Source organism: Mirounga angustirostris, unplaced genomic scaffold (genome assembly GCF_029215605.1).
Source record: "Mirounga angustirostris isolate CCGP_5_RB_7025 unplaced genomic scaffold, mMirAng1.0.hap1 SCAF_6, whole genome shotgun sequence".
Lineage (NCBI taxonomy): Eukaryota > Metazoa > Chordata > Mammalia > Carnivora > Phocidae > Mirounga > Mirounga angustirostris.
In genome coordinates, this window is record NW_026991714.1 from 107,495,211 (window position 1) to 107,522,519 (window position 27,309).

The 27,309-nt window shown below is 56.9% G+C and overlaps 1 protein-coding gene across 4 annotated transcripts in view; it reads left to right on the forward strand.

The window, feature by feature from the left end:
* The first annotated feature begins 264 nt into the window (after positions 1 to 264).
* Positions 265 to 27,309, forward strand: part of ZMIZ1 (zinc finger MIZ-type containing 1) — a 234,548-nt gene continuing 207,503 nt past the window's right edge. For all 4 annotated transcript variants that reach the window (XM_045878193.3, XM_054508241.2, XM_045878194.3 and 1 more), the window contains exon 1: positions 265 to 585. The gene's annotated coding sequence lies outside the window, so the exon portion shown is untranslated. The remainder of the gene's footprint in view (positions 586 to 27,309) is intronic.

Sequence of the window (27,309 nt, forward strand, 5' to 3'; positions counted from 1 at the left end):
AGAAGAAAGAGCAAAAGAAGGGACAGGAAAGGCGAGGGAGAGAAAGAGTCGAAAAGGAAAGAGGGAGAGTGAACGGCGAGAGCGCTGAGAGAGCGAGAGCCTAGCGAAGCTGAGCGCTGGCTGCGGCCGCGGCGGCGGTGGAGCCACGGCGCTCCGTTCCGTCCGTTACTCCGCGCCTGCTTTTGCGGGCGGCCGGCGGCGCGGGGCCCTTTGGAAATAGAATAGCCAATGTAATCTGACACTTCAACTTGCTCGGCTCCGGGCGAGTTGATTCACTTACTCACCCCCTAACGCCGAGTTCCTTTTCACTGTCTGTGGACATTAAAAAAGCGAGCGGCGGCGGGCGCCCGTGAGAGCAGGCGACCGGGCGGCGGGCGGGCGAGCAGCGACCCGGCGGCGGAGCGAGCGAGCAGCGCCGGCGCAGCGCGGTGACCCCAGCCCGGGTCGGCGCGGAGCAGGAGCCGAAGCGGAGCCGTTCTCGGCGCCCTCGCAGCGCTCCTCCCGGCCCGAGCCGGGCCTGCCCGGCAGCGGCCGCGGCGGCAGCGGCGCGTCCTCCAGCGGCGGCAGCGGCGCTCGCAGCGCCCGGTAAGTTTGGGTCCAGACCCGGGCGCCCGCTGGCCCCGGGCCTTCCTCTCGCTCCCCGTGGACTCTTGGGGTGCGAGCGTGGGGCGCTGGGTGCTGGGGGCTTTTCCTTTGAAGGGTCCGCCGGCGCCAGGCAAGCCCCGCGAGCGGCCGGCGGCCGAGCTCCACTGCGCTCTCCTCGGCGGCCCGGGGCCGAGGCCCAGGCGACCGGCGAACGCCCGGCTGAGCGGAGCCGGCTTGGGCTGCGCGCGGGGGCCGAGGCTCTTCGGGTGTGCGGGGCGTGAGTAAGGTTGTGCGCGCGCGGACCCTGTGCCCGCCTCCTGCCCGTGCGCCTCCAGCCCTCGTTCTGTACACCCGGGCAGTACCGGGATTCGGGCAGGGAGGGAAGGACCCGGGTAGGACCACCTCGGTCTCCCTCACCTCGTTCGGGGAGACGCGAAGTTGTGCGCCTGTGTGTACGAGAACCGCCGGAGACGGCGCTGGATTTCGGGGTGGCAAGGGATGGTGGTGCTAAGTTGTGCATCTGAATTTCCTGGGAAAACACACACTTTGGTAAATGGGAGGTGGAGGCGCGGTTAAGTTGTTTGTGTGTGAATTGCCCGGGGAGACGCGGCGCGCGGTACTAGCGGGGAACGCCGAGGGGTGTGTGTGTAGGGGCTTCCCGCAGGTCTTGAGAAGCCCGAGGGGCGTTAAGGCCATCGCCTGGACCGGGCTGCCCCGGCCAGGAGGGGAGCCCAGAGGGAAGATGTGCGTGTGTGTGCGCGCGCGCGTTGCAAATACGAAAGTAATTTCTCCGTGTTCTTTCTTCCTCTCCGTCTCCGGCGGCGGCGGTGGCGGCGGCGGCGGCGGCGGCCCCGGGGGAGTGGGAGGTCGGCCCGGGCGGAGGTTGGGGGGCCGGGCCGGGGTCGGAGCTGGGGTGGGGGGGCGGACTCTGGAAGCTTGTTTCACATTCCTGGCGTCTGGGCAGGGGAGAAAACAGTGGGGAGCGCGGCCTCGGCGTCTGGGGCGCGGGCAGCGGGCGCGCGTCGCCCCCTCGCCGGGGACATCTGTCCAGGAAGCCAGGCGGGCGGGGAGAGGGCGCGGTACGGAGGGCAGGCTCCCCGCCCCGGAGCAGCGGGGGCGCGGGCGAGGGGCGGCCGCCTTCCCGGCCATTGTGCGCCAGCAGATTTTCACGGGAGACTGCCCCGGAGCCGCCGGAGAAGGCCGGGAGTCGGCCTCAGCCCCGGGTTTAAAAGACACTCCAGGAATGTAAACAACCCGGGCAGGAGGGCGGGCTGGCGGGAGCGCGCCAGGACAGCCGGCCCGGGCCCCCCACCCCTCCCTGGGGGACAGCCCGACGGCAGGGCCGCCCAGCCCTTACCCCTCTACCTGCCGCAAACTTTTCCCTCCTCCGCCTTCCCTTCCCACCTCGCCCCTCTAGCGAGCGGGGCACAGAGCGAGGGCGTCTCCGGAGGCTGGGGCTCTGAGCGACTGACACCCGGCGCCTGACCCTGGGGGCCTGGCGGCCCGGCCCCTGCTTGGGTGTCCCGAGTCCGGGCTGCTCTGGCTTGGGAGCCGCAGGCTGCTTCCGTGGGCAGTGCCCGAGTAACTGGGGCTCTGAGAGCTGCCTGCCTGCCTGCCTCCCTCTCTCTCCCCCCCTCGCTCCCTCCCTCCCTTCCTCCCTCCCTCCCGCTGCTCCTTCCCCACTCTCCCCCTTCTCCTCTCCCCTGACTGCTTTTCCAATGCCTTGACATGAGGGAGGAAGATTTAACTTGGCAGCCCAAACAAATGTTCTCTCAGAGGTCCTCCAAGAAGCTGGCGGCTGGGCTGGCAGGGTGAGGGCAGTGCTCGGCCAGTCTATTCCTCCTCCCCGCTCTGCCATGGCCATTTGGAGGCCCCTGGGTGCACAGCCCAGGGCATGGGAAGAGTAGAGCCCAACCCTGCAGATTTAAAAGGGCAGTGAGAAGCCGCCTGTGGAAGCCCCTGGCTTGGCGCTGGGCAGGAGCCACAGGGAGCTGCCTCCTGGTGCCAAGGGTTTTCTGGAGGATTTTCTTGAGCAACAGTTTGTCTCCCTGCTGCAACCTGGGAACAGGGCCTGGTAGACCAGAGGGTTAACCGGCACTGTCTCCTCCTCTCCTGTGGGTGTGAGGACAGGCTGGTTACACAGGGCAGGGCAGGAGGCCAGAGGCTGTTCCCAGAGGTGCCTGTGTTTGCTTATTATTGTTTTTTTGAAGGGAGAGATAAAGAGGCAGGCGCTGTGGTTGGAGAATGGGCAGCTTGGCTGGCGTTGAATTCGGACTTGACTCTGCTGGCGTTGGTATGGTCCCGGGAGTTTAAAAGTTGTTTGTAAGCTACCGGGGAAGTTTAGGCCAGGGGGTGAGCCCCTAGCTTTCTCTGTCCTGGCTGCTTTTTGAGGAGATCCAGAGCAGGAGCTGGGGTGGGAGGGGGGAATTCCTGGCCCCTTGCTTCCCCTCTGCCTGGCCCTGGTGGTGTGGTCTGTGAATGCCCCAAGCCTCGCGCTGACCTTTCTCTCATCAAGTTGAGGATGTTGAAACACCAGCATCAAACAAAAGACACATTGAAAGCCCTATCTGCCACAGAGCACGTGTGACTTTGGGGCCAAGGGAATGCATCTGGAGGGAGATGGTGTTTTCTTCTAAGTTTTATGATTTCGGTTGGGTTTTGTTTTTCCCAAAAGGACAGAAGCATCTCCTTGTCCCAAGTCACGAGGTTATGAAATGCTGTTTTCACATGTAAATCTCAAAACTTTAGAGTTTTGAGAGTTGGCGGCAGGGACTAGAGCTGGGGGGGGGGGGAGGCAGAAGTAGGAAGTTTTCAAAAGTTTTAAATGGTTTTTAGATTGGGGTTTTGAGGCATTCGGGGTATGGCTCACAGAGAAGAGTTGGGAATGAGAAATTGCCGGACTTCTGGAAAACTTTGATAACTAGCCCTGTCTTTGAAGGATTTCTGGCTTCTTGGTGGGGACAGTATGTCCCTTTTTCCTCCTAAGGAAAGAAGGGAGGAGGATCCTCGTTCCTTTCATGGCCAGGAGCAAAGTGAAGAAAGGTCCAGAGACTGTGGGGTTTGGCCACAGAACCACAGGTTCTTTCTCTCACACACACACTCCCCTTGCAACAGTAACACAACACTTTCTCCATACCTGGCCCCCAAAGATGTGCCCCCACATAGGACAAGTGCCCACCAGCGACACATCCTGGAAAATTGCAGGGGGAAGGCTCCCACTGAGAAGAGCCACACACTTCACTTTTTCCCTGATTGACAGAGATGGGGGTAGATAAGGAAGGCAGGCACTTTGAGGCCTACTCTGTCCTGAGAGTCGTGTCACAAGAGTACCCGTGTGTGAAGCCACGGATACGGAGTTCTCAGGCCTTGGCTAGTGTCCGACAAGCAGCCATGACCCTGGCCTCAGGGTGAGGCATCGTTGTAAGAAATTTGGGCACCAACAAGTTAATTTCCGGAAGCTTCTCTGGGCACTCTGTCACGGAACCAGGAAGCAGGGCCTGCCAGGTTGTGACTGGGTCCCATACGGTTTCATTCATAACTTTGCTCCCAAGGGCTTCTGCCGGGCTCCTATCACCGCCTCATCTTTATGAGGTTCCTCGGGTTTTGTGTGGACAACAAAGGCCGGGCTGCAGTAATTACCCTGGACTCTGCTGCAGCCTTGCCTGGTGACTGCTCTGACCTCTCAGCAGGACACAGTGGCCTCTGTCCACGCCCTCTGAGGGGGAAGCTCTTTGTCCCTAGAGCCCCTGACAAAGGGGGCGGGGGAGGCAGAACTTGCCTGGGCTGTAAACTCTAGGGGTGATTTTGAGGTTGAGCCTTGCCCTCAGGGAGGCTCAAGAGAGGCTGAGAAAATCAGTCCCATGCACAGGCTCTGGGAAAAGAATCCAGGAAACCCTTCGTGATTTTTGGGTCTTCCCAGTGCTTGAGGAGATGGAGGGAGAAGGGTCAAGAGGCTGGCTCCCTTAGGCCAGTGGCTTCACTCTGCTGGGACTCAGTCTCCTAATCTGTAAAATGGGTCCAAAGGGAGAACCACTCTGATCCCACTTGGCTGCTGTGAGGATGAGGCAGATGTGCGTAGTAGAGCCCTTGGCGTGTATCCTCTGAAGGCCTGGAAGGTTCTGGGTGCAGAATGAAGCACAAAGGTGTTGCCTTGGGGCTGCTAGAGGCATTTTCCAGAAGCTGCTTCCCTAAGCCTACTTCCTTGGCGGCTTATATCCAGTCTTGGCTTGCATGTCCCCTGTGACAGGGCACTCATTACTCCGAGCAGCTTCTGCCTTCAGTGGACAGTTCTATTACTATGCTCTGTTGCATGGCATGCTTTCTGGAAATCATCCCCTCCTGACCCTCACTCTGAGCTTGAGGTGCTGGGGGTCCTCCAGACCACAGACTCATCCTCTCTTGAATGATCACAGATTCAAGACCAGTGCTCAAGCAGATCATGCCGATGGGAGGGGAATGTGGACCCTCCAAACGGCTGCTTTCAGCCGTTATTGGGAAGGAGCTGCTGGGAGTGAGAAAGGATCGGCCTGAGGGGCTCACTGTGATCTGTCAGTGTATGTGCCGGGCCTGCCTCTTGGTACTTTCCCCTCCTTGGATTGGGTATGAGGAGAAGGAAGGAGGTACATGATGGGGGTGGGGTCAGGTCAGGGGCCCAGCACTGGTGCCACAGATAATTCCTAGGAGTCCACAGTTGTGAGGATCGTGGCCTGTGAGACAGCCAGAAATGTGTAAGACAGTTCCTGTTCCTTAGGAGCTCACAGCCAGTAAGGGCAGGAAGATCAGTCCAAATAAATAATTAACCACTAGCAGCTGGCTGCCTGCCATGGGGCACATGACAGTAATAACCACAGCCCCTTGCCTTTGTGTATGGCACTTGGGGGATTTAGAAGCACTCTCCAAATTTATGGCACTCCAGCAACAACAGTGGAAGCTAACTACTATTTGGAATTACCCCCACTTAACAGACAAGAAAACCAAGTTTCAGAGAGGTAAAATGACCTGTAGCCGAGCCAGGACTCAGCCCCAGGCCTCAGAGATGTAACACTGCTACCGCCTTCCCAGGCCACCAAGCAGGCAGGGACACGGGCGCAGAAGTCGGTGTGGACCCCGCAGGATGGGGACTCGGGGAACTGAGGTTAAGGAGGAGGAGCCATACACAGGAGGGGTCCCAGGGATGGGCCTACCTGTGCCGGGCCCCAGCAGCCATGCTCCTTTCTTTTGGGATAGTGTCTTACAGCCAAGCTTGCTCTGAGCCCCAAATACTGTCGTGACTGCTGGGGTACACGTGTCGGTGCTTGGGTCTCCAACTCCATCCCTGGCCCTAGAGCAGGAAGCGGAGATGTTTCCAGGCCCCAGGTCCCTCTGTGGCCCAAGGCTCTTCCCCGGGCTGCAATGGTTTCTATAGATACAGACATTGACTCAGCCTGCCCCTCCTCTGGCTGAGTCAGTCCTCGGGCTGTGTGGGGTGGCCACCCTGTGGGGGCTCTTGGGTTCCTCCTACCCCCAGACACAGCCCTCCTGCTGCCCACGTCCCTGCGCCCGGTGCTCTGGAGCTCAGCTGAGCGCCAGCCCAGGATGAGGCTTTAGCTGGTGGGGGACAGAGCAGGATGCGGCCAGGCAGGCCGAGCTGGCACCTCCCCAGGAAGCCTGGCCCAGCCTGGCACACCTGCACAAGTAGTGACTGTAGCCCGGGAAGGCCCCGGGGCCCGCCTGTCAGACCCAGCTGCCGGGGTTACTGCAGGATCATGCTGGGGGAGGCCGGGGTGTCTGAGCTAATTAGATTTCTTAGATTTCAATGCTCCCCTAATCCTGTTAGCCCGGCTGTAATTGTAACCACTTGAAGGTTTCAGCCATGGCAGGCTGTTGAGGACAGACGGTGTGGGGACTCCGCTCTGCCCCGGCCCCAGCCTCCGACAGCCAGCTGGGGACAGGGGACTCCTTTTCCAGTTCTCCTGGGTGGGGGCCCGAGTGATGGTAGGTGTTGTGCTTTTCTGTAGAGTCTTGGCACTGTGGACCGTCAGAGCAGGCGTGGCCCTTCAGGATCATCTGGCTCCAACCCTTCACTGTATAGACGGGGCCACAGAATTCTGCACAGGGGCAGGGTCCGGCCCCAGGCCTCGACGGCTGGCAGCGGCAGGGTGCCTGGGTCTTGTGGTCTGGCTTTGTGAGCTTTGTCCCTGCAGACTTCAGGGCAGGTCTGGAATTGTATAGGACTTGTGAACCCTCCGGAGAAGTCTACCCCAAAGATAGGGGTTTGGGGTGCTTCATTTGTCCCAAAGCCTGCTCCCCAGTTGGCATTCCCCCCCCCACACACATGTATGGATCTGCATGCCCTCACACATGGGCCAGGTTTCTGCCCAGGACTCAGGCCCGTCTCTCCTAGGCTCTCAGACATGGGGGCTTTTTCTCTTCCTCCCCTGTCCCGGATTCTTGATCTCTTGGAGGGTCCAAGTCAATGCAGATTAGCGCTTTGCCAGAAAATGGCAAAGCTATTCTGATGGGGGGGGGGGTTGTGTTAGAAGACAATCTCTTTATACTTTCAAAGGCTCTTCCAAAATGATTTTTTTTGGTGTCTGGTTTAAATGGAACCTGCACCATGTCCCTATCCTTTCTCCTGCCCTACCCCCATCTGCATTTCCCCAGGCTTCAGTCATCCACCCACAGAGGTTGGTGCTTACAGGGGAGGGGGCGGGGGAGTGGTAGCTGCAATGCCTTCAGAACCCCTGTCAGGGAGCTTCCCACCCAACAGTCACATCCTGCCCTCCACTTGGCCCTGGAGCAGCAGGGAGAGGTGTTTGAAACCTCCTTCTGCTCTGGAAGCTCCCTGGCTCTGAGCACGTGGTATATAGAGCTGAGGGCTCTATCGGGCTCACCTGGTCTGACTGTTCCTTTCCTGGCCAAGGAAACCCAGCTCTGAAAAGAAACAATTGGCCGTGTCCAAGGGCAGCAGTGAATTAGTGACACAGCCAGGCCTGGAACCCTGTCTGTCCAGCCCATTAGCTCATTAAACATTTATCGAGCATCTACTGTTGGCCTGGCTCAGCCCCGTTAGCCACACTTCGGAGCTCATCAGTAAATGAGCTTCCATCCTTCGCTGGGAAGGACCAGATGAGCCTGGGGAGGACGGGGTTCATTTCTGAGCTCTCGGGGTGAGGAATAAGCACGGGGCTTTTCAGGAGGACTCCCAGATCCTACATAGCTGGGAGGGAATGGGCATTAGCACTCCAACCTGGCAACCTGTTTCTTAAAAGGTAATCATAGGTTGGTTGCATTGCAGATTTGAGGGAAGTAACATGGAAACCCTCTAGGGAGGGTACAAAGTTTCTCATCTGCCCAAGCCTGTTTAGTCCAAGAAGATGGGTGGCTTCCTCTGCCTGTCCCCCACCTCCACCCAGCCCTCCTAGTGCTGACTTTTGTCCTTTGAGGGCTAATGGCCCGCTGCCTTGTTCCTGCTAACACTTCCTCTGCGGATGGAGAAGCAGGGAAGGAACCCCCTCGCCCCACCCTGGGAGTCACATGCATCAGGCCCAGGTGAGAGCATGTAAGGAAGAGCCAGCAGGCTTAGAACAAGGCAGAAGATGCCAGGGGCCTGGACCTCACCCTGTCCCCCACCCGGCTCCCTGGTAGACCTTGGCCAAAGCTGGGAAACCTGGCCCAGGGCCGTGACCAGCCAGCCCTGTGGCTGAGGGACAAATGGGGCAGGGAGACCTCTGGGAAGGGCCCCGAAACTCTTACTTGGCGTTTGCAAGTGGGGAGGGCTTTTCCAGGTTCTCCGCCCTACTTTCTCATTTGGCAGGTGAGGAGACCCAAAGCCCAGAGAGGTGAAGGGACCGGCCACAGGTCCCACAGCTAGTTGGCCCCCCTGCACCAGGGAGGCTGAGTCGTCTGGGTGGGGAGGGGTGGAATTTTCTATTGCTAGTTGTTTATACCTTTAAAACAACTTCCCAGAGTCTACCAGAAACATCATAATGGCCAGTACTTCTTGGGCAACTAATTTGTTTTAGGCTCTGCTTAGACTGCCTGCATTCATTTCTCAGCTCCACCCTTTGTGGTATCTGTGACTTTGGGCAGGTTCTGTTTAACTTCTCCAACTCCTGTCTCCATGTCTGCAATACAGACTTCTTCAGTACAAAAAGTAACCTAACGCCTTCCCCCTAGGCTGTGAAAATGGAGCTCCTACAGCGCCTGGCACCTAGTAAGTGCCCATGAAATGGGTCCTCCGACTTACAGATCTAGAGACTCAGGTCAGATGGATTACCCAAGGTCCCCTGGTACCTCAGGACCAAGCACGGCTGGACGTGGCATCCAGACTTCATGACCCTCCGCCTCTGGCCATTATCCGCAGTCTCCCCTTTGTAGCAGGAAGGGTTGGTAAGTCATCTCTAAGAGGCCCTCCTTGATAACATTTAACTGAGTTCATTTTAATTCAACCTACCAGTGAAGTCTGTGCCCCTCGTGGATGTGTTCCAAGGTGGAGATTTACATCTGGGTTCCTGCCTGCAGACCTCTCTTTCCTCCCCTGTAAGATGAGGCCGGTGGTGATAACCACCTCCTTCCTAGGCTCTTCCCGTGTGGAGAAAAGGAGAGCATGAGAGACTGGGCCTTGTCAACCATGATAACGGGCTGTGGGACCTCAGGCCAGTGACAGACCCCTCTGGGCCTCAGTTTCCTCGTATGAAAATCGTAGCTGAGACCACATCAGGGTTTCCCAGAGTGGGCTGTCAGGAACCCCGTCCACCAAAGGAAGGACAGTAGAGCACAGCCTCCCTCCCCTGGGACACTGCCAGCCCTTTGCCTCCCTCAGCCTTCCCAAAAGGCGAGGACCCGCCTCCCACCTCCCTTTTTTATGCAAAATAGCTCTTGAAGACATCAGCGTAGGTCCCTCCAGCTCTGGCATTGATGGCTTGGTCCCCTGGTTGGTTTCCCTGCCGAAGAACCACCGCCCCAGCGGGGCTGTGCACAGTGGGGAAATTGAGAGAAGCTTCCACGTGGACAGAGTCCCCCCCACCCCGCCCTGCCTCCAGCCTGCTTTCTTGGCAATGCCCCCTGACTTCTACCCCTCAAGCCCGCAGTCCTCCCTCCCTCTCTCTGGCCTCCTCTTCTTCTATTGTTACGAGACCACAAATCTGTCTGTGGCTGGGCAGTCCCGAAAGCCAGGCCAGCTTGGCAGAGGGGTGGGACCTCTGCCATGTCCCTAGAGATGGGCCTCGAAGACAGCAGCTATCAGGGCAGGAAGAGCCTCATGCTCGGCATGCCGGGGCCACACACCCCTGCACCTGCGTGCACCCTTTTGCAAGCGCGTATTTTTCTGGAGAGATGGTCCACAGCTTTATTCCGATCCTTAAATCAGCTTGGACACCTGAAAGCAGTGTAAGAACCAAGGCCTTCATCCAAGGATCTAAAATTGCCCTGGCCCCTGAGTGGAACAGGACTGCTGTGTTGTCTTTCCCCACCTCCCGCCCTCAGACCCTTCTGTTCCATCCCATCGGTGTCACCACCCTAGCCATGGAGGGGTCTGTGTTCACAACGCCTGCTTCTAATCCAGCTTAACATTGTACTGGGGAGGGCATCAAGGCCAAGGGAGGACAAGACCAAGGTCACTACCAGTGGCAGGCCCCTAGGACACAGGACCCGGTATGGGGGTTGGGGGGTACCCCAAGGGATGGCCTCTGTGAGTGTCTCTGCAGTGTGGACCAGAGCTTCAGCAGTCATGGGCCCCAGGAAGCTAGGGACTAAAGTGAAGGGAATGAAGGGAGGAAGTTTCCACCCACTGCCTCTCCTAGAAAGGCTGGGCAGGACTGGTTTAGGGCTTACCTCCTCTGGCTCCAGAGGCCAGTTTCCCCCCTGCTGTCTGCACTGCCTGTTTATCCTGCTCTCTTGGGTTAATATTTCCTCTTCTAGGGCCATGGGGCTTACTGGTATTTACATACAGAGGAGCATCCTCTACTTCAGGATGCCTGGCTGGTATGAATTCTTCGTGAGCCCTGCTGCTGTTAGTGCGGAGAGGCAACCTGAGGCCCTGGGGAGGGCTCTGGGCCAAGGTGAGGTCCCATGCTGGCAAGCCCACCGCAGATAACTCTGCCTCCCTGGCTCACAGCCCTCACGTCCCTGCCTTTCTGGGGTCCTGAAGAGTGGGCTCTGTGGCTGCCATGAGCACATCGGGGGTGGGGGTTGCTCCTTGGCCTTCCAGTTCCCTCCCCAGGTTTGCTTAGCCCTCCTGAGCTCCAGGACCCCTGAGTGCTTCTGATCCTGAAAGAAAAGAGGACACCTTAGGTGCGATTTCTTGCCTGGTGTTTGCGAAGGGAGCTTCCTCAAAGCTGTGAGTTCAGCACTGATTGATTTTCTGCAGAAGGACCGCTTTCTGATCCTTCCACCTCAGCCTGGGTTGACACCGTCAGTTTGATGCGAGCTTCAGCTTCGGGGCTGATCCCTCTAGGCAGGAGTGGAGCCCCTTCGGGGTTTGGAATCCTTGAGGGCCCTAGAGTTCTCTGAGCTTCCTACCTGGTGGCTGGTTCCCCACCTAGCCAGCTCCCTAGAGGCGGCTGGACCCGGGTGATTGCCTCCTCCACTGCCCCCGACAAGGGCTCCAGACACTACTATTCCTGGTATTCAGGGGACCTTTGATTCTCAAGACCGCAGGGAGCTTGGCAGCCACCTCCTCTGATACCTGTTACACAGATGACTTATGCCCCCTCTGCAGCATCCCCACAGAGTACCTTCTGGTGTGGGCTTGCATGCCTCCGGAGACAGGCTGCTCCTCGCCTCTCAGCAGCTCCCTTCACCTAGAAAGCTCCACCTAGGATTCCTCTTCCCAGGACCTAGTGCTCCCCTCGGGACCACGCAGAATATGGTGAATGCAGTTCTTGTGAGCTCCCTTCCATAACCCTACATCAGAGATTTCTCTTCTCTTGGCTGAGTGCAAGGCTAGTGGGCAGAGTGGGCTTCCCGGAAGAGGTAGCCTTCTATTCCCTGGGCCTCCTCATTATTTCTGTCTCTGTTCAAGAGCCTGGGCTGCTTGGAGACCTCAGGCCTGACCTGGAAATGGTCTAACCCCGGTCATGAGACATGGAAGTAGGCTGGGGAGGTCCCAACCGTGGCTCCTTGGGGTCTGAGGGAAAGAAAGTGGCCTGGCGTCAGCTCTTCAAGGAGGGTCAGACACGCCACGTGGTTTGGAAAGGTTGTCTATCTTCCTGGCCTCTCCCAGCAGGCTCACCTCCCACAGGGACTGGGAGGGGAGGTGTGGGGGGGGGGACTATGAGTCGTGCCCCCTCCCCTTTTGGCCTCTCCCTTCTCCTTACTGAGCCGCTATCTGCCCAGCTCTGCTCCCTGCTGCTCTGTCAGGGAACATTCTGCTTAGGTGTCTGTGGCCCCAGAGACGTGGGGTCGTCTGCGGAGGGCCCTGGATTTGGAGTCACAGCTTCCAGCATTGCCTCCTCCCAACGGTCTCCTGGGGGGGCTGTCCGTCTCCCCCTGGGGCTGTCACAAGAGTCCAGGGGAGGCCAGCACTTTGCGTGCTGTACCGTGTCAGTGCGTCAGGGAGTGTGATGTTTTATTACCGCGTGTGGGGATGATCATGTCAGCGCAGAAAGACCTTGGAGATCATCCAGGCCCACCCTCTCATTTAGCCGCTAAGTCTGACCCCAGAGGGGACAGGTGCCTCCCCAAGGTCACAGGGCGAGTCCGTGGCAGAGCTGAAGCAAAAACCCAGGCGTCCTGCCCATCTGCCAGTGCCCAGCCCCCCGCCCCCCCCCACCCCTCCACCCCCGTCACCTGACAGAAGAAACCCTTTACTAGAGAGCCACAGTGGGAAGATCCCTCTGTGGCTGTGGCATCTGGCTCGCCTGGGACTTACCATCTTCATCTCACAAAAGCTCCTAGGCCTTATGCCTCTGGCTGTGCTCACCAGAACAGCCCCTGGGGGCAGGCAGTGTTCCCTGGGGTCTCCATGAGACACCTGGCTCCCCCCAGCCTGGCCCCCCTCCCTGGGGCTGCTTCCCTATAACGGGGCACTCCCCTTGACTTCCTGGCTCAGACAGGGCTGCCTGCGCCCTGCCAGCTGTCACCTTGGGTGGAAATAGAGTCTCCAGAAGCTGGCCTGAGACCCCTCTCCTAGGTATCTGACCCAGCTGGCTGCAAGATGTGACCCCATCTGGGACCACAGCTTGAATTTGTGGCCCTAGGTTCAACCTGGTATGACCCCTTCCGTGGCTCTGAAGACCCAAAGATGCCCAGACTGTTCGGACAGGAGGGACCTGGGCAACCAGCTTAGTTCATCTTCTTCTCATCCCCATTTCTCAGATTTAGGGAACTGAGGCCCCGAGAGGGAAGGAAGCTAGCTGCACAACCAGCAAGACACTAGCTCCTTCCCAGCTCCACCCCCTGAAGCTGATGCCTAAGGCTGCCCAGGCCTGGAGTGGATGGACTAGGGACACTGGTAATGAATAGCAACTTCTGATCCATCCCTGCAGGACTCTTCCAGACCCTCAAGCCAGGCCCTGCTTCCCTGCCAGATCTGGGGAGCCAGCGTGCTGGAGGGCAGCACACATTTCCTGCGGGTGGGTCCTTGTGCCAGCCTGAGGACACGGTTTCCTGGCTCATCTGGAGCCCTCAGTGTTCTGCCCCCGGGAGAGCAGAGTCTGGGATCCTTCTGTGCCTTGCCTTGCCTAGCTCCCTGAGAAAGATTAGTTACTCATTCACCAGGTTTGTTGAACACCTACTACATGCCAGGCACCATTCCAGGCCCTGGGGATACAGTGGTGAACTTGACAGAGGCCTTGCTTACATTGTTATAGGCGAGACAGACAGTAAGTCAACAACTTTGTGTATGATGTCATTCTGAGCTATAATAAGTGTTTTGAAGAAAAACAAATTAGGGTAAGGTAATATAAGGAGATGGGTGGGGATCGGGCTTCTTTAGATGGAGTGATCAGGGAAGGCCTCTCTGAAGAGGTAACATTTGAACAGATACCTCAAGGAGGGATGGGAGTGAACCCCATGAGCATTTGAGAGAAGGGCACTCCAGACAGCAGGAATAGCATGTGCAAAGGCCCTGTGGCAGGAGTGTGTTTGACATGCTCTAAGAAAGGCAGGGAAGCCAGTGTGGCTAAATGGAGTGGGAGAGGGAGGAAGAGAGGAGAGGAAGTTAGCAAGGTGGTCAGGGAGCGGTCACAGAGGGCCTTTTGGAGCACGGGAAAGGCTTCTGACTTCATGCTCAGTAATTCGGGAGCCATTGGAGGATTTTAATTAAAGGACCGAGTCTATCTGAGGTGCTCTCTGAGAAGGTCCCTCTGGCTAGTGAGCTGAATATAGACTATAAGGGACAAGGGAGGAAATGAGGAGACCAGCTGGGCAGCTTTTAGTGACCTGGGCAAGGATGCCGGTGGCTTGGACCAGAGTGTTCGGTGGAGGTAGTGAGACAAGGTCAGATCCTGGATATAATTGGAAGGTTGACCAAGGTCGTGCCCAGAAGCCCGTGGGGAATGCCTGCCCCCCTCTACAAAGCAGGCTGAGGGGCTGCAGCTGGAGAGCTGGCCGCGGTCTCCAAGTCCTGTGGGTCCGAGCAGTTTTCCTTTTATGCCATCACCGCTCCTGGAGCCGTAAGCTACTGTCATAGGGTATCTGTTTAATGATAGGGACGTGGTGAGGTGTTCCGTGCACCCTCGTCCGCGCTCGTCATTTTGCCATTCATCCGCGGGTCTGCATCTTTTCCATTCCTCTCCTCTGTGCTCTGCTGGCTTTCTGACATGTGTCACCCTCAAGCCCTGGGGCCTTGGCCTGTGTCCGTTCCTCCATCCCCACAAGTCTAGCTGGCGAACTCCTGTGTATCCCTAAGAGCCCAGCTCAAAAGCTGCCACTTCTGAACTCCCTTCCCTGATGCTCTTGGACCCTGGGGATTTCTTCCTCCACTGAAAATTCTCCTGTTCCGCTCCCTCCTGCACTCCACTGCCTGGGATCAACTGTCTTTGGGGCTGGGGCTGTGCCTCCCTTCACACCCCCTCTTTCCGCTCTGTGTCCCCACAGCCTGGCCCAGGGCCGGCGCAGAGGAGGGAACAAAAACATTTCGGTATATTCCTGGAGCAGTAACTAGTTACTATGGAAACAAGGAAGTGTTGCAACTTCCCTAACTTTTGAGGTTGGGGTCACAGAGGGCAGCTCTGTTTTGGCCCCATGGGATCAATCCAGGATGACCGTTCTTATGGATTCAAAGTCACCTTTGGCAGGCAGGTCCTTTCCCATCCCTGGGCCTCAGTTTACCCATCAGCAGCATGGGAGCCTGGGGGTTGTTGTCTCTCTAAGGCCGTTTCTAGCATCCCCTATCTCTGTGCCCCCAATCCTGCCATATAACTACAGGCAGGCCCTTTGTTCTGTTTGGGCCTCAGTTTCCCCATTTGGTTCATCTCTCTCCTCTAAGAAGTTACTGCCTGAGTCAGATGCCTCCAGAATCCTAGAGTTTCAGCAGCCAAGTGGCCCTCAGTAACTAACCGGGGATTCTTGGGACCTGCAGAGGCACAAGGAGGGAAGTGTTGCTTCCGGAGTGGCAGCAGGGGGAGCAGGAAGGTGGGTTGTAGGGAGAAACCAGGCCAGCTCACTCTGGTCTGAACCTGCACCGGCCCCTGGTCTCCTTCCCTCACCTTGAAGGTGGCCAGAGCCAGTGTTTGTCAGGTGGGCCTTGCCTCTGCTGGAGGCGGTGCCCTCAGCCTTCTGGTGTGAGCAGAGGGTTAGGGCTGGCAGTCCTGGGGGGGGCCCCCAGAGGCCGCCCGCAGTGGTGGGTGGAGTGGGTGGGCAGTCCCTTCTGGCCATATGTCTTCTCTCTCCACTTCATTGCCCAGCTGGGTAACATGCCCCCCTCCCCCCACTCCCACCTCCCAGCCCCCACCCCCAACGACCCCTGCCTGGCTCTTCAGAGTGGCTTGGCCTTCCCCATCAGGCCCAGAACAGGAGTGATCTAGGATGAGAGGGCCTCTGGGCTCTCTGGGCCTGCTTGCTCATCTGGAAAGTGGGTGGAGAGTGCTCACCTCCCAGGGCTGCCAGGAGGGGAGACTGAAGAAGGCAGTTTGTGCCCAATAAAAACACTTGTTAGGATTGCCAGCTGGAGGCAGAGGCCTCAGCCAGAGGGATGCCCCTGTGAGCAACTTTTTCGGGAAATGAAAGCCTGAGCCTTGTCAGCATGGGAATCTGGTGTTGTGTCTGAGAAGGACCTCCACCTCTGTGGCTGAGCAGCTCCCAGTGGTCAGGAACCATCAGGATGTGCTTCCCTGGCCATCAGCGTACCCACCGTGTCTGCTGTTAGGCTGAATAACACCCCCAGGGCAGAAGACCCATTTCCCATCTCACCCATGGATCAGCTTCCTGACCTGGTCAAGGCCCTGGCTCTCTCTGCCCTCCGTTTCCCCATCTGTGCATTGAGGCCCCTTCTAACTGGAACTCCTTTTGGAAGCCTGTTTGAGCATTTTTAGTTCCAAGATAAGCAAGGCTCCCTACACCAGCCCCCCAAGATCGAATAGTGTTTATCTCACCTCTACTCAGAAAGTTCTCACTTTTCTTAAGCAGGGGACTGCCATCTGCCCACATGGCTTTGGACTTTACTGTGTGGATGGTGGTGTAATGAGTCACCCAGCCCCTCCTTGCCAGTGATCCTGTTTTGTCCTTGCTTCCTCTTGGGGGCCTCAGGTGTCCCCCCTGTACTCTCCCAGCCCTCTACATTCTCCCCCACTGGACTGTCCCCTCTGTGAGGGTACCAGCTGGGTCTTATTCCTATATCCCCAGAGGGTCTGGAGCAGAGAAGGTGTTCAGTAACGGCTAGGTGAATGATGGAATGGAAGTCCTTATCTATCCAGATAGTTTCAATTTTCTCAGCACGTCGGTTTTACTCGCCTATGTTCACTTGCTAGAATTTTGTTCAGTATAAAGGATTCTTTTTTTTTTTAATTAAGTTTTTAGTAAGCTCTAAGACCAGAACTGGTTTTCTATACTTTTGGCCAATCCCCATCTTTCAAAACTGGGGCTTTCTGTCTTGTGTTTTTGCATTTCTTTTATTTGCCTTGTTTAAGCAGCTACATTTTCTTTTTGGGACTCTAGATAGTAAATAATCCTACCTCTCATTTTATTGAGATTTCTAATGCCAAAAAGGCAGGGAGGGTTAGTAAACACTCCGTTTGGGTGGTTCTTGGCTTTGCTGTGTTTTTTCCTTTGTTTCTTAGATTGTATCTGTTTTTCCTGCTTGGTCCCTGGGCCTCTGACACCCCATCTTCCCAGGGGTTGCTCGGTGGCATCTGCTGGGTCCCCCATGTGCAGTAGTGCACATTGCATACTGCAGAACTGGGGGGCGCACACATTATACATTTATTAAACAAATTTCTGGTGGATGGTGGCAAAGTATTTTGAGGAAGAGGAGCCTTGTTCTCATTCTCATAACACCGCTGTGAGGATTAGGAGTAGGACTACCATTGGCCCACTGCCCTGACTGAAACTTGGGATTCTCCCTTGGCTCCTCCCCAGGACTGCAACCTATGACACTGGGTTTCCATGTCCCCACCTCCCTGCCCTGAGCCTGGCCTGTGAGAGTACCTCGTCAGGGAACTGAAGCCTCCAGACTCCACCTTCCAGATGTTTCTGAAGCTGCCCATCCTCTCCACCCCCCATGCAACAGCCTTCTGCCTCAGCTGTTTACCTCCAGCCTCCCCTTTTCTGACCTCCCCCCACTTGGACCCAAGTGTGACCTTAACAAAAGGTCACCTATGACCTTGTTACCGTCTCCGCTCTACCTAAAACTCATTCGTGGCTCCTTACCACCCACAGCCTGGCACTCAGGGCCCTGTGGTCTCTGGCCCCAGCTAAACTTTCACTTGTATGTGTTTTACAAATTCTGTACTCTGCCCTGTCTGCCTGGTGAACTCCTAGGCATCCTGCAAAGCCCCGTGCAAGCCTTGGCTGGCCTTTGTACACCTGCCAGATCAAGTGGGCTGGGCCCTCACCTTTGCCCTAGTTCCTCTAGCACTGTTTTCTGACCACTGTTACAGTCCTTAGCTGGCAGGACTGCAGCTACCAGCAGGGTCCCCCAGACATGGGTGGGCTGTGACTCCCTGACACCCAACACCACATGTGGTATCTAGCAGACATTCCAGAATGCTTGCTGAATAAATAAGTAACTAAATGATGGCTCCACTTTACACAGAATTGGTAGGTTTTGTGGTTTGGGGGAGAAAAAAAAAATTATATATATGCAACCTAGGCAGGTGCCTTAGAAGTGACTTGCACACTATGTTTGAGAAAGAATTGAATAATCTCAGCCCTGGAGTCACAGCTGGGCCATGTACATGGTCTGATCCTTGGCCCCTTCTTTTGCCTTCCCCGTCCCCAGTTAGAGCCAGAGGGGTGTCTAGGCTGGGCCAGGCTCCCAGGAGTGTCTCCTAGCCCTGATTGTCATACCCAAAGCTGCCAGGGTCTGGGGCCGCCTGGGTGTCCACCGTGCCCACACTGCTGCCCTAGTCAGCTCGGCTTCCTGGGAGAAATGGCTCAGCAGCAGCAACCTGGCCAGGCCACAGCATCTCTTGGCCAAGCCTCCCTGGGCAGGGCCAGGGGCTGGAACCTCACACGCACGGCCCACGCACCAGGCGAGTCTGTGGGCAAATGGGCTCCAGCTTACCCTGGTGCTGGGGGCGGGTGGGCGGGAGGGACACCCTTCTGTTGGGTAAACATGGGTATTCAGGCCTGCCTAGGAACATCCCTATGCCATATCGGTTAGAGGTGCAGGACAGCATTTGGCGAAGCTGGGAGTTGCCAGGTGTCAGGCCAAGGGTGATGGAGGACACTTGAGAGTCTCCACAGACCTTGCCTGGGACTTGGCCCCTCCAGGCTTTGTCAGAAGCAGAGCAGAGGTTGGAGGGGGTACAGGGGTCTTCAGGCCAGCCTGAGGGCTGGCCCTCCCAGTCTTGAGTCTCTTCTCTACCTCCCCACAGCAGCTCCCTGGGACCTGGGGAGGGTGGGTGGGCGGGCCACAGGGAGGTGAGTTTGCTAAGTAAGCTAGGACTGAGATCAGAGCTTCTTATGTAGGTGTCCCCCCTGCAGATGCATTTCATTTCATGCTCGCCTGAGGCAAAGCTCCTGTCCTTGGGAACCCCCACGTGCACCAGGCCTGGTTCTTTGGGGTCTCGAGATTGCCACAACTATCCTCCGAAGTGGCTGGTGTTATCCCCATTTTAACCAGGAGGAATCTGGAGCTCAGAGGAGTCAAGTTCCATTAGGACCCACAGCTACTAAGGGGAATCTGCTCTCTTTCTCCCTACAATTGGCCTTTTCAATTTTTCTTTTTAAATCCATGCCTGTTGGTACAGATGAGTAACCCATGACCTATGGGCATGGTCACCAGCCCCTGCCTCTCACTGGGGAGCCTGGCAGGTGCCTGGGCCTGTGCCTCATGGGGGAGGTGGACGGGTGGCCCTAAAACCCTGAGAAGCTGGCAGAGTTCACTGCCACCGAGGAGAGCCCCTCTGTGGTCCATGGCTGGAACCTCAGCCCATTGGACCATTCTCCCCCCACGTAGCTGGAGCCAAATCCTGCTTCGGTGGAGGGAAATATGCCCTTAGCACTTGTGTAAACAGAGATCGAGGCCCACACCATTGACAGAGAAAGCAAGATGCCGCCCCCCTCCCCTGCCCCCACGAACCCAGCACTGTGGGCGGGAACGTTGCCTACTTTCTTTCTCGGAGAGGAACTTGGCTGAGGCTCTTTCTTGTCTTCTCTGATTTCCTCTTGGCTAGTTTTGGCCTGGTGCTGTTGGAGTCCCTGCCTCCTTCTAAGGGAAGCAGCAGACCCCTCTTCCTGGGCCCCAAAACCTAGGGCCTCAGAACCCTAGGGCTGCGATGTTGAACCAGACAGAAGTCAGGTGGACATGGGCAGGGCTGGGTCCTTGGGGGACTTGGGGTGGCAGCTGCACGCTCCCTGAAGGCGGATCCCCTGCAGGGCATGTCAGCTAGCGTGTCTCGGTCTGGAAATGAGGATAACCCCCTGGCTTTGGAGGGCTGCCAGCGTCACTTCTACAGGCTACACCTGGAACAGGGAGCCAACCGGCCCTTTTCAGGCCAGGGGCCAGACCTGCCTTCTCCTTTGTCCCTGTCCCACCTTCCTCCTCCGGAGGCCACCTGCTTCCTTTTTACCACACATGCGTGTCCAAGTGTGCGCACATGAGCTCTTGGTTTGGGGATGGGAGGGGCAGCTTGCAGAGAGACAGGACGAGCCCGAGTGTAATTTTATTTCTGTGGTTCTCCTTTCAAGCTGTCACAGTGAATCTATTTTACTTGTCACTTTGTAAATCATTATGCGGGATTAAGCCTTTTACCAGCTTTTAAGGCGTCTGCAGCCATTGACAACCCACTTCTTCCCCACCCTGTCTTCCAAATGTCCCTTGCTGCTCCAGGCTCTGGCCCACTGCTGTTCCTTCAGGCCTGCTTAGTTGCAATGAACGTGGGAGCCTGGGGGACCGCACGCCTGTCTTCGAGTTTAGCTGGCCCATTTTACTGATGGGAAAACGAACTCAGGCCGTGCCCTGGACGCTCCGTTGTTTCTGATGCGCCTTGAAGCGGTGGGGGAGGGAAGGGTCTGATAGTCATGCAGGGCAGCGTGGCGGGAGGGTTTGTCCTCAGCACCCATGGGGGCCCCCTCCTCTCCCCAGGGGTAAGACTGCTCAAGACCCACAGGGAGCTCCAGCTTGGAAGAGGCTGAAGGGAGGCAGGGACAGGGTGGGCTGCCCACACGTGCTCGGAGCCCGAGAAGGACCGTCTGCTCTCAGGGTGCAGGACCAGGTACACAAGCTGGGGTGACAGGGAGCTGGAGATGGAGTTAGAGGCCCCCACACTGGCATGCAGGATCCCATTTATTGATTTCTCTAGAATGCCATGCCCTCCTGAGAAGGCTCCGGGATGCAAGAACAATGACAGCATTCGCTGAAATGTTGGGAGTCGCAGACAGTGGCCAGGGCCCGCTAGGCCAAGCGCCAACAGTGTGCATGCAGTGCTGCATTTCCCATCGCCGGCCCGTCTGGAGAGGCCTGCTGAGCAAAAGAGAAAACAAAAAGGCACCCCCTTGCAAGGCTGACACACATTTGGGGAGCTGAGGCTTGCGGGGTGCCTGCTGTGAGAGGGACAGGGATGTATGTGCCAGGGGGCCATGCGACTGTGAGCCCTGCTGGGTGAGGCTCAGCCCTATTGCTCACAGCCTTTTCCGTCAGGATAGATGAGCCTTCCCTCAGGGCCAGGGCATTCCTTCTTGTCGCTTGGGCTCCAGTGTTCCCTCCTGCCTGTCCACTGGTAGAGGCCCCGGCTTTGGAGGCCAATGTTCACCCAACCTTCTTCCCCCATGCCCCACCCAGAGCTCCTTTGTCTTGAAACTTGACAGATTAATCACTGGCTCGGAATTTCAGTCCAGCAGAAGAACTCCTGGAGCATCCCGTTAGGGCAGGGCTCTTGCTTGGCCTGATGAGGACCCCGATGGAGAACAGGAACCCTCTTGCAGCCTCCAGATACTGGGTCAGCTCCCTCGCCCCCTCCCCAGTATGCTGGGTGGCAACTGCCTGCTTACTTTCCTGTCCTTAGACGAGCTCCTTCTAGAAGGCCAGACCCTGTCCCTTATATCCCCTGGCACTGGGGGGCATGGGGCACAGGCTAAGGCAATATTTCTTGAAAGGATGACCCAACAAAAATCCCGAGACCCTCACTTTTGGGAGTTTCACAGTCTAACTTGGAAACTCAGCCTTGGCTACTTGGCAGAACAGGAACGATACATCCTGAAGTACTAGAGAGATTGGCTAAGAAGTTCCATGGAGAACTTGGAACAAGTGAGAGATGAGAATGGGTTAGAGTGGTCAGGGAGAGCCTCCTGGAGGAGGGGGCATTTAAGGGTGGTGTTTAAGATGGAGAGGCTTTAGCCAGAACAAAGCAGGAAGGAGGGGGAGGAAAGACACTTGTGGGCGGCAGAAAGGTGTGACCAAAGGAAGGCAGGTATACATGCCAGGGGTCTGGGGGAGCTCAGCCAGTGTCCCATATCTTTAGGGGAGTAACCGAGGCCAAGTGTCCAGGGATGTCTGGGACCCCAGAGACAAGGCAGGGTGAGGAGGGGACATTTATCCTAGAGGCAGGGGCAGGGAGGCTTGAGCAGGGAAGGGCAGGGGCTGCATTTTGGGAGATGAGTCAGAAGGCAGGGAGCTGCCCGGCTTGGAGGGAGAGGCTGAAGCCTTGCTGATGACAGAGGTGAGTGGAGTCCCTCAGGTGCACTTCAGGACCAACCAACCTGTGCTGGGTGGGAGGGCTGTGAGGGCAGGCCGAGGGGCTGGCCGCTCTCCAGTGCGAGGAGGAGGTAGAAAAAGCAGGGGTTTCTGAAGGCCCAGCGCCGGTTTGGCCTGACAACTCCCTTACCGGGTGACGTGGTCCTCAGCCTCTGTCCTCAACCTGCCACACGGGAAGATTTAACAACCCCTGCCCCGCCTTTCTGCCTGGCTGCTGTGAGGAGGAAAAGAGGCACAGGTAGGGGAAGGTTTCTGTGTGCCGACGTCGTCGGTGGGGTTTCATCCCATTCTGGAAAATCGCTGGCAGAAAATTGCATGGCTGCTGGCCTCGCTCCATTCTCCAGCTTGGAGGCAGCCTATGCATCTAGGTTTCATTCTCAACAAGCCGTGTGTCTTTGGACCTGTCACTTCCCTCCTGCAGGCCACGCTTTGCCCTCCGGGACTGCGTCGGTCCCGGTAATCCCAGCCCCCGGGGTGCTGAGCATGGCGGTGAATGCGTGCAGGAGTTCCCTGCTAGGAGACCGAGGCTGGGGCGTCCTTCCGGGAGCAGGGCCTGGCAAGCCCGGTTGTCACGACAGCACCGTGACGCCTCCTCGTGAGCTTCGGAACTGCCACCGACAGGTCTGGTGCATGCCTCTCAGTCTCTGGCGACTTCGAGGTCCATTTGTGTGTTCTTGCACTTCCTGCCCACTCCCTGGAGGCGCCCTTCCGAGTCTAGCCCCAGCAAGCCCTTCTCAGATCCCGGCTGCTCCCCAGCAAGGCTTGTACAAGGCATGGGCCTTTACGTGATGCTCATGGCCGTTCAGAAATCCCTGCGCCTGCTGGCAGAGGGGTGGTTGGGTAGCTCGCTTTCCTATAAGATGGGTGAATTTTTTTCAGAACAGATTTTGTTTCTCTGATCACCAAAGCTGTTTGCATAGGAGGCCGGGAGTCAAGGGGCTGAGTGACCAGTCAGTAGGAGAAAGGCTCCTGGGTACTCACTGTCCATGGGGGAAACTGAGGCCCAGAGCATAAAAGGGACCATCCTGAAGCCACCCAGCAAGAGTGACTGGGTGGCCGGTCCCATAATAATGTGACAATTATTTTCATATTCTTCACCACCACCACCATGTTCAGGAGACTTACTAGGGTCTCAGCACTGTGCCGGGAGGTGTATGTGCATTATCTCATTTAATCTGCCAAAGAACCCTATGAGGAAGGGACTATTTTTATCCCCATTTAACACACATGCACAAATGGAGTGGTGCCCAGAGAGATTAAGACCACAAAGCTAGAATGTGTCAGAGGCACAAGTCTCAGAGTCTAGAACCTTCTCTCCCACTGCCCTCGTTGACCCCTTTACATGCCCTGGATGCCTCTTCAGGGCCCATCCCTGGGTCAGTCCCCACGAAGCAGCGTGAGGCCATCTTCCTCTTTCTAGAAGGTGTGGGGTGCAGAAGACTTTCTGTATTGGGGAGATAAAAGAGCCCGTTTGGGATGATTTTTATCAGCTCGAGCAAGCCGGTTTGACTTACAGGAAGAAGTCAATTTGCATTTTGGGAAAGAGCTGAGTGTAAAGGCCACGGTGAGCACTGGGTGGATTTATAAATAAACAGTCGACCGGAGGCATTGTATGTCCCTGCCGTACAATGCTGGGCTCGTATTGACACCACAGACCCGTTCGGCACGTCACAGCTGCCCTTTGGACAGAAAGGGCCTAATTGAGTAAGATCATGGCAAGGAACCCATCCTCCGGCTTGGCTTCCCCGGGCATGGGCAGGCCGGCTGAGTCCGGCGGCAGTCGGGCCTGTTTCCCGGGGCCGCGGCATCACAAGCCAGGTGCACCCAGCTGGACCGCAGGGCTCAGAGGCTGCGAACACCTCTGCTCTCCCCGCGGCTCGGAGGGAGGCACCAGAGCCAGGTTCCAGGAGTCAGGGCGGTGGGATAGCTATGGACAGTGGGGGACAAATGCTCGCTCTGCCCCTAGCAGTGCTTTCGCTTTCTGGAGACTTCCATTCCTTGGCCTTGAAATGAGAAGGACTTACTTCCCAGGTGATTTTGAGAATTAAGTGAGGTAGGGTCGACTCCTGTCAACGTACCGGTCGTCTCTGCCCTGCCATGGAATAACTGGGTGTTTTGGGGCAAGTCCCCGGCCTCCCTGGACCTCACTCTCCTCTTCAGAAGGCAGTGGGGTGGATGCTGGTCAGGGGCCCAGGGCCCTCAGGCCAGAGGGGGCTGTTGCAGCCCCACAGGGGCCAGGAACTCCAGCTCCCCGGCTGGCCAGATTCATATCCCGCAGCCTCCTGGTGCAGGACCGTCAGCATTCGGCTTCGCTGTCAGCGGTTGGGGTGACGGAGGTTGTTAAGAGGAAGTGTTCTAATGTATATGCTTAGTGCTTAGCATGGAGCCAGGCACATGGGAAATGCTCAAAAATAAATTATATCTGGAATCCTTATTTCAGGAAAAAAATCTATCTTCAAATCAGAATACTATCTGTTCAGTCAAATAGTCTGATTTAATTCCAGATAACCCCATACACCAATAATAGCCATAATGCCAGTAGTTAGAAGACCACCCCTATTGGTTCACCTTGTGAACTCACAGAACTTGCCACAGTGACCCTTGTTCAAGGCAGCCCCACTCAGATGGACTTCACCAGCCTGGTCATTCAGCCTCTCCAGTCTCCAGCTCACCACTCTGCCCAGATAAGGATCATCAGTCCTTCCTATCTGACTGCTCTGAGGGCAGACCTGCCACTTCCCTGGCCTGCTGATCATGCCTGTCTGTTGCCTTGGGCCTGGAATGTACCTGATACATGCCACCACGTGAACAAGGACCCTTGGCACCCATTCACCCAGGGACATCACTTGGACCGCTGCACCCCCACTGGGATGCCCAGTTATTCTGCAGGGTGCAGTGGTGTTTTCCCCTCAGAGTGCAGTCTTGGACGTTCCAAGCCTTTAGGGGATCCGTGGCTTGTGGTCACCTGGGGCCCTCGCACCTCAGTCCTCGTGGTCAGTTTGAACATCGGCAGACATTAGCACTAAAGGTGCTGTATGTGCACACTGTGCATGGCCACTGAGGAAAATGTCCACTCCTGTTGCTGAACCTGACATCTCCTGAGGTCCTTGTGAGACGGGCGGGGGGTGGGGCGCAGGCTTCCCCCCCACCCCATTTCATAGGGAGATGATTGGGCAGAACTTGGTGCCATTAGTTACATGCTCTGCTTACATGGCGAGGCCAGGATTGGAATCCAGTCCCTGGCCTGACCTTAAGCCCTCCATCTCCCACTTGCCCTGCTGCCTCTGAGGGGTCCTGGGCCGCTGAGGGGGAGGAGGGGCGGGAGCTGAGTGCTGATGGCCTGATGTTTGCCCCAGGATGCAGAAGAGAGAGTGTTTCATAGGACCTCTAGTGTGGAGGTCAGGGGTGGGACGAGGAACATCCGCCCTGAAACAACCAGCCATCTTCTCGAGAACTTCTTGATTCAAAATGCTGCCTTCAGGGACTACTCGAAACTAGCTCCTCTGTCCCTGCCTACACTCAGATTCGGGCACTCATTCCCCCACGTGGGTGAGGGGCCTGCAGGGGGTGGCACCCTGCTGGGCTCTGGGGCTATCACAGTGACCAGATAAGGTCCCTGTCTGCAGGGAGCCGAAGGGGGGAGATGGGTCAACCAATGCCCCTTTATAAATTATGGTAAGCGCTGAGAAAGAAACAAGTGGGCTACTGCATGGAGAATGGGAAGCGGTGGGCGTGGGGGCCCTTGTGGCAGGAGGGCCTTTCTGAGAAGAGCCATGAGATGATGGGCCATGCGGGCAGAGGGAACATCCCGTGCAGAGGCAGGCCCTGAGACTGGAAAGTGCTTACATGTTCTAGAAACTTTGCAAGGAGTCTCATGTGGCTGGGGCTAAGTGGCCTGAGACAAGGTGGGCCCCACCCACATCTTTCACCTCATCTTGGGTCTTCCACTGGCCTCCAGACAAGCCAGCAGAGCTGCCAGGCCTGCTGTGGGCATGGGCACAGGTGTGGACACGAGGCCGGATCTGCTTGTGCGTTCATAAGGGGCCAGCTCCCTGCCCCAGCCAAGGGACACATGACAGGATGACATCGATGGTTATTTCTGCCTCCCACCAGCCACCTCCATCTTTGCAGCATGAATGGGAGGCCTGCTCTGAGCTCTTGCTCTGTCCCCCAGCTCGACTCTCTTTGGGGATACCACACTTGCCACTCTTCACTACCTGGTATTTCAGGGGCCCTCCTGCTGTCGAGGAGGGAGGAGGATGGTCACCAGGGGTCCTGGAATGAGCTCAGGTTCTCCCACCTGAGTTGGTCCCAGCCCTGAGACCTTTATTTACTTTGGTCCTTGCTTAAAAACTCTGGTAGCGAAGCTGCCTGGAATGAAATGTGAAGAACTCAAGATAATAATAAAATCAATTGGACTGTTTCCCCAGTAATTCTAGAGACTGATGCATCATTAATGTTGGTAATACAGTGCCTGTCAGATCACAAACTTCTCAATAAATGTGCAGCCGGCAAGCTCTGGTAGAAATTGGAGGCAAGCAGAGAATGAGATTTGGGCCCTTTGATATATGGGGTGTCAGCGGTGTGGTGAAGTTTTTATCAATTTCCGTCACTTTGGGCTTTTGTGCTCACTACATATGTGGTCTTCATGGCACCTCCCTGCGGGCTGTCTGGATGCTAACTGCCCTCCCCACTAGCAATAGGAGGAAGAAGAGCTCCTGGAGGGGCTTTGACGTCCACCGGGACCCTTCTATGGGGCTTCTCAGGCAACATCAGTCCTTGAGATGGGCAAAATCAGAGGCTTCTGGACCTATGTGTCACTCAGCCACCCCACGAGTATTTACGGGGATCCTGCCACGTCCAGAACACCACTGGGCCCGCCTTTGGTGGCTCCAGGAGCTTTGATGGAAGCCTTGGACTTGGGGAGGGAGAATGGTGGAGTAGTCATTTCAACCTAAGGGTCAAGGCCAGAGGGAAAGTGGAAGGAGTGAGTGTCTGAGCTAATGCGGTTGATCAGGGAGCAGGGCCTGTTTGACAGGGGGCACTCAGGGGACCAGAAGCACCATGTGCCCTGGTTGATGGGGGAGCAGGGAGTTCAACAAGGTGAGGCCCCCAGGGTGGGGGAGAGAAGTTAGGAGCTCCTCAGAAGCAGCATCACATGGTGCTTAGTGCATATACCCTGGAGCCAGACCGCTGGGACTGAATCCTGGCTCCCACGCTTATCAGCTGGGCCACCTCAGGAAAGGGACTCTCGACCACTCTGTGCCTCAGTCTCTTCATCTGTAAAATAGGGGTGTGGTAGCAGAGCCACCTCCCTTGGAGGGGTCCTGTGAGCATCAGTGAATTAATGGCGGTACGGGGCTCAGAACAGGCCCGGGTGCGCTGGGAGGCCCCGGCCAATACGGGCATCACTTTTGCACGGCTGTCTTAGTTGACTCCAGGAAACT